This window comes from Mandrillus leucophaeus, unplaced genomic scaffold, assembly GCF_000951045.1.
Source record: "Mandrillus leucophaeus isolate KB7577 unplaced genomic scaffold, Mleu.le_1.0 Scaffold192, whole genome shotgun sequence".
In the NCBI taxonomy this organism is placed as follows: Eukaryota; Metazoa; Chordata; class Mammalia; order Primates; family Cercopithecidae; genus Mandrillus; species Mandrillus leucophaeus.
Genome location: NW_012101943.1, coordinates 4,524,853 through 4,531,979, shown reverse-complemented (window position 1 = coordinate 4,531,979; position 7,127 = coordinate 4,524,853). Strand labels below are relative to the sequence as shown.

Below are 7,127 nucleotides of genomic sequence, written 5' to 3'. Positions count from 1 at the left end.
CTCAGGTGATCCGCCCACCTTGGCCTCCCAAAGTGTTGGGCCACCGTGCCCAATTTTTTTTATTTTTTATTTTGTAGAGATGGAGACTCACTGTGTTGCCCAGGCTGGCCTCAAACTCCTAGACTCAAGCGATTCTCCTGCCTTGGCCTCCCAAAGTGCTGGGATTACAGGTGTGAGCCACCATGCAAGGCCTATAATTAATAACATTTTCTTTCCTCTAGCTTACTTTATTGTATATAAGCTTTATTGTATATAAGTATATATACTTTATTGTATATAAGTATATAAGACATACAAAATATGTGTTAATTGGTTGTTTATAATATTGGTAAGGTTTCCAGTAACAGTAGGCCATTAGTAGTTAAGTTTTGGGGCAGTTAAAAGTTATATGTGAAGTTCTTACCGCACAGGAGTTGGTGCCCTTGTCTCTGTGTTATTCAAGGGTCAAATATTAATATATTAACCTTGTGGCCTTGAACTAGTTAGCACGCTTCTTCAACCCAGAACTTCCTAACTGGTGGGCAGGGAGTGGGTTACAGGTATGATAAGATATTGATCCTCTCAATGCAAGGCCTAGGGCAGCTAGAACCTCTGGGTTAAATACCTCTGGTGCCAGCAGCCTCATACTTTTTCCATAGTGAGATGTGTGTGTGAGTGTATGTGTGTGTGTGCATATATGTGTTGTTTTTTTCAGTTTCCTATGTGTATCATGATATGGAACAGGTTATGAACACTAAGAGTTGCAGCATTAGCTCCTCAGCTAATAATGCCCATTCTGCCTCTGTGAACAGGTTATTGAGAGGATCGTATGAGATACAGGTGTGAAATGCTGTGAAAACTGTGAGTTATAAAGTAGTAAGCAGGGTGCAGTGGCTCACACCTGTAATCCCAGCACTTTGGGAGGCCAAAGCGGGTGGATCACCTGAGATCGGGAGTTCGAGACCAGCCTGACCAACATGGTGAAACCCTGTCTCTACTAAAAATACAAAATTAGCCAGGCGTGGTGGCGCATGCCTTTAGTCCCAGCTACTCAGGAGGCTGAGGCAGGAGAATTGCTTGAACCTGGGAGGCGGAGGTTCGGTGAGCCGAGATAGTGCCATTGCACTGTAGCCTGAGCTACAAGAGCAAATCTCCGTCTCAATAAAATAATAAAATAAAGTAAAATAAAATAAAATAAAATAAAGCAGGAGGCCTCATGACAGACCAAGTGCCTGGAGTTATCTAGCAGCACAGGAGAGTTTGATTCCATTTCTCTAGCCCTAGTTTCTTCACCAGATTATTGAATCAGTGGAAAAAGAAGGGTGGGGGCAGGAGGAGTTGGCATATGGTGATCAAAATATTATCCTTATTTCTGGTAACTCTGATATTAGCATTATCTGTAGGCAAGTGAGCTTCCTAATACTAAACCCCAGTATCAGGCCGATTTTCCCACCTAGTCATGGGTAACTCCAGATATTCATCTCCTGCAGGGGAAACATCCGTCTAGGGCAGAAAGCATACTCCCTGTGGGCAGAAAAGAGAAGAGAAGGGGATGGGTCCATGCATGTCAAGTTTCTTCTTCCACACTTGCCAGTCAGATACCTCACTCACCTCTCCTGGGACGGAGTGAGGAGTGGCAGGGAACAGGGGCAGGAGTGTTCCACTAACAGACTAGTGGGTCGGATTCTTCACACAGAAGAACGCACATCAGTTGCACCTGCTTGAGATTTGGAAGGAGGCTGTGGTCTGTGTTGTCTGCTGTTTCCTTACAAATATGGGCACAGGGGCACTGGACTTCCGCAGGTGTCATTCTGGAGCCGCACCTGCTGTGGTGGCTTCCTGGTCCCTCCAGCTTCTTGATGGGGACACAGGTAGCAGCTTCTTTAGCAGACATTTCTGCAATGTTCTGCTGGTTATTGCTGGGAACATAGCCTATGTTTAGGCTATGTGAAAAACAAAGCCTGCTCCTTTAGCCTACCAGTGAATTTTTAAGCACCTAATTTCCTGAATTAAATTCTTTTCTTCTTAGAGTGTTCAAGTGGTAGCTATTACCTGAAATATAACAGTGATGGAGGAGCATTTTATCAGTATGAACCTTTCTGGGAAACCTTCTCTTTTGCTGTCCCCTCCCTGCCTTCCCACATTGGTTCTTTTCGTTTCTTATTGACCAGCATTGGGTCACATACCTATACCTAAAACTGTCACTGATCAAGGAAATACTGTCCATGTTCAGACCACACTAATCATCAAATAACCAGTGTGGAATGGTGAGCACCCCAGCTATTTTTTATTTTTTGAGACAGAGTCTCGCTGTGTCTCCCAGGCTGGAATGCAGTGGTGCGATCTCGGCTCACCGCAAGCTCCGCCTCCCAGGTTCACGCCATTCTCCTGCCTCAGCCTCCCCAGCAGCTGGGACTACAGACGCACGCTGCCAGTCCCGGCTAATTTTTTGTGTGTTTTTCATAGAGACAGGGTTTCACTGCATTAGCCAGGATGGTCTCCATCTCCTGACCTTGTGATCTGCCTGCCTCGGGCTCTCAAAGTGCTGGGATTACAGGCGTGAGTCACCGCGCCTGGCCGCATCCCAGCTTTTTAGACTTATATTTTCTCATCTAACAGCTTAGGTTATGCTTATTATTTTGGGACCCTGTGCCTAGGTCTTAGAGAGAATTTAAAAGCTAATCTTCTTCCAAGCTACCTCTCCGGATTCCTGAGTTCTTCTCTAATTATAATCTAAATGAGCCCTCTTCTGCAACACAATAAATATCTGTTGAATAACAACAACTGTGATATCTCTTATTATGAACAACACAGTAAGTATCTGTTGAATTGATTGGATTTAACTCTGAGTCTGGCAGTTTCAGAGGCAGCCCTGGGTTACCCTGGGTTACTACTGATGGAGAGTAGGCCACAAAGCCATTACACCTCAGCTATCGGCTACTCAAGTCCATGCCTTGGAGTGGCAGCAGGAAGGGCAGGTGGAACTCATTGTCAGACCCTTGTCTCCATCTCACTACTTAGAAAAGAGCAAAGACTTCTAGATGCCCTTGAAAAAAGAGCAAAGACTTCTAGATGCCCTTGAAGAAAAAGGAGTTCCATCTTCCCTACAGTCACCTGGGCTTTCTATTGAGTTATCAGGCCTCACCTTCCACAATCTGACACAGTGATGACGTTTTTTAAGGACCGTAGTGGTTTTGGTTAAATTACCTTTCCTGTTGGAGATTCAGATCCAATCAGTGAATATATATCGAGTATCTGCTTCATGCAAAGAATGCACGGGGCTATAGAGTACACATCCTGTTTCCTTTTTTTTTTTTTTTTTTTTTTGAGACAGAGTCTCACTCTGTCGCCCAGACTGGAGTGCAGTGACGCGATCTCGGCTCACTGCAAGCTCTACCTCCCAGGTTCACACCATTCTCCTGCCTCAGCCTCCCAAGTAGCTGTGACTACAGGTGCCCGCCACCACGCCAGGCTAATTTTTTTGTATGTTTTTAGTAGGGACGGGGTTTCACTGTGTTAGCCAGGGTGGTCTCGATCTCCTGATCTTGTAATCCACCCGCCTCGGCCTCCCAAAGTGCTGGGATTATAGGCGTGAGCCACCGTGCCCAGCCCACCTCCTGTTTCTTATCCCCAAGTGGTTTATCATCTAATGGAGCAGGGAGCATGTGTAAACGATGCTTTTTCTTGTTTGTTTTTCACTGCTCAGGTCGTTAAAGAAAGATCTAAAATTCATATTTCTGATTTGTTTGAGTGTGTGCATATGGAGAGATAGAAAGGAGTTTTACTTTAGTTCATAAAAGTTTTATACTACAGTCCTTTTTTGGAGGGCGGGGGGACAGTCTCACTCTGTTGCCCAGGTTGGAGTTTAGTGGAATAATCATGGCTCACTGCAACCTCTGCCTCCTGGGCTCAAACAATCCTCCTGCCTCAGCCTCTTGGTGCATGCCACCACGGAGGCCCGGCTAATTTTTCTGTAGAGGTGAGGTCTCGCTACTGCCCAGGCTGGTCTCAAACATCTGGACTCAACTGATCCTCCCACTTCAGCCTCCCAAAGTGCTGAGATTGCAGGTGTGAGCCACCACACCCAACCTACAATCTTTTAAGTCTTTTTCTGGAGACTGAAAGAGATTTACTGGTTATGACTCCTTGAGGGACCTCTCTGCTTGGAAGGAAGGGACTATTTTTTTTGAATCATTTTTTTTTTAGCAGCTAACACAGCTGAACTGTAAAGCCACACAAGCAGGGAGTTGATGACATCACTCACCTGTGTATTTGCAGTTGCCAAGCCCATTTTTGTTAGATGCCTAACAAATGCTAACGGATCTAGGGAAGAGCAAAGGAAGGGGTGCCACAGTCCAATAGGAAATACACAAGGCATTTTAGGTGAGGGACAGTTTGACATTCACCCACCCTCTCTACCTTGACCAGTGATCTCTCCTTGCCACCTCCTTTCAGCCATGCTCAGCCACTGCACCTGTTTCTATAGCATTAGCAGCTTCTGCAAATATTGCAAACCCTTTCAGGATCTCCTACCTATGAAAATTAATTCCTGTAAAAACAAGACAAAAAGGCAATTTGAAAGAGAAACAGGACCTTCAAAATTCTTTAAGTCAGCATAAGATTTTTTTTAAGTAAGAATATCACTGTATTTATTTTCCTACTGGTAATTTTTCTTTTTTCTTTTTTTTCAACTTTTATTTTAGATTCAGGTACATGTGCAGGTTCATTACCTGCATAGATTGCATGATGCTGAGGTCTGGGGTACGAACAGGTAATTTTTCTATAGCTTCAACGTTTTCTCCTCAAAATGAATAAAACACCACCAAAAAATCCCAGCCAGGTGTGGTGGCTGATGCCTATTATCCCAGTGCTTTGGGAGGCCGAGGTGGGAGGACCACTTGAGCCCAGGGATTCAAGGCCAGCATGGGCAACATAATGAGCCCTTACCTTTACAAAAAATAAATAAAGTTAGCCAAGAATAATGGTGTGTACCTGTAGACCCAGCTACTCGAGAGGCTGAGGTTGGAGGATTGCTTGAGCTAGGGAGGTCAAGGCTGCAGTGAGCCATGATTGCACTCCAGCCTGAGCAACAGAGTGAGGCCCTGTCTTAAAAAAACAAATGTTTGCATTTCTGAATGGCCAGCATTCCCTTGGATCTGCAGTTAGGCTCACTACATTCCAGCCTTAGCACAATCTTCTGGGAAGGTTCAGCCTTCTTCCAGAAAATCAGTTTTGTCTGCCCACCGTTGCCACTCTGCTTCTGATCACAGCGCGTCTTCCCCTGGGCATAGGGGGAATCCTTGCCCTTATTCTGGGGCCCTTTGTAAGGCCGATGCTTGCCACACTTCTTACAGAAAGCTCTTCTGGTTTTAGGCACATTGACCATCTTTGCAGTAGAGCTGTCTACACAATGAAAACAGGAAGTTTGGGGTCTCCTATTCTTGCTTCACCTGGCTCGTGCCTAACAAGAAAGGGAGGAATCAATACTTTCTTTTAAAGGCATTTCATCTGATAAGTTCTCAGTCCAAGGCATGACAGTCAATTTCTGTAGATAATAAAACCTCTCAGGGTCAATGAGGAGACACCCTTAATATCTAAGTGTGTGATTGGTGTCGTAGTCATGCAGTATAAAATGAATAGTGTCTAAACATTTGTTATGGGCCAAATCGTGTCCCCATAAAATTCCTATGTTGAAGTCCTAACCTGCATTACCTTAGAATGTAACTGTATTTGGAGATAAGTTCTTTAAAGGCATGACTAAGTGAAAATGAGGTCTTTGGAGTGAGCCCTAATACAATATGATTGGTATCCTTATAAGAAGAGGAAATTTGGACAGAGAGAGAGACAGCAGACATGTTTGCAGGCATGGATGAAAGACCTGTGGGGTCCCAGCAAGAAGGTGGCCATCTGCAAGCCAAGCAGAGGCCTCAGAACAAACCAAACCTTACCACGCTTTGAGCTTGGACTTCTAGCCTCCAGAACTACGAGCAAATACATTTCTGTTGTTTAAGCCCCCTTGTCTGTAGTATTTTCTTATGGCAGCCCTAGCAAACTCATTCCATATTTCTTACAGAATTCTTCATTGTGGTGTTACCACAAAGATGTGTTTGTGCAATGCATTTGTTGTTCTTACTGGGCGCTGTGTAATTGAGATTACAGAATAAAGCACAACTGACTGATAACACACGGAATCAGGTTTTGCTAGAGGGAAGCAGTTGCTAGAGGGAAGCAGTTATGAAGTCTCAGGAAATTGTATAGTCCTTCACACCTAGAGTTACTTTTTTTAACCCCCAAAATGATTCCTTTAAATGTTTCTTTTTTATCTGTTCACTCCCATATCCTCTTCTGTCTCCACTTCGCCACCCTTCCACTTTCCCCATCACCCAGTCCCCCTCCACACAGACACCTGCCAACACACTCATGTGCCCTTGAGCAGGCCCTGATATCCATTTCTGCCTCTGCCTAACAAAAACTAAAATAGCTCCTTCCTTTCGGCAGGAACCGCCATCTTCCAATAATTCGCCAAAATGACGAACATAAAGGGAAAGAGGAGAGGCACCTGGTGTATGTTCTCTAGGCCCTTTAGAAAACATTGAGTTGTTCCTTTGGCCACATGTATGCGCATCTATAAGAAAGGTGATATTGTAGACATCAAGGGAATGGGTACTGTTCAAAAAGGAATGCCCCACAAGTGTTATCATGGCAAAACTGGAAGAGTCTGCAGTGTTACCCAGCAGGCCGTTGGCATTGTTGTAAACAAACACATTAAGGGCAAGATTCTTGCCAAGAGAATTAATGAGCGTATTGAGCACATTAAGCACTCTAAGAGCCAAGACAGCTTCCTAAAACATGTGAAGGAAAATGATCAGAAAAAGAAAGAAGCCAAAGAGAAAGGTACCTGGGTTCAACTGAAGCACCAGCCTGCTCCATCCAGAGAAGTACACTTTGTGAGAACTAATGGGAAGGAGCCTGAGCTTCTGGAACCTATTCCCTATGAATTCATGGCATAATAGGTGTTAAAAATATAAAAGACCTCTGGAATATAAAAATGTTTCTCTTTATTGAGTAGAAGTGTGGTGTCCTCTCCCCCAAAGAAATATATATATGTATGTATGTGTGTGTATATATGTATTTTTGTGTGTGTGTGT

At 44.3% G+C, this 7,127-nt stretch overlaps 1 pseudogene; it reads left to right on the top strand.

The window, feature by feature from the left end:
* Positions 1–6,497: 6,497 nt before the first annotated feature.
* On the top strand, positions 6,498–6,989 carry LOC105538465 (annotated as a pseudogene).
* Positions 6,990–7,127: the final 138 nt, after the last annotated feature.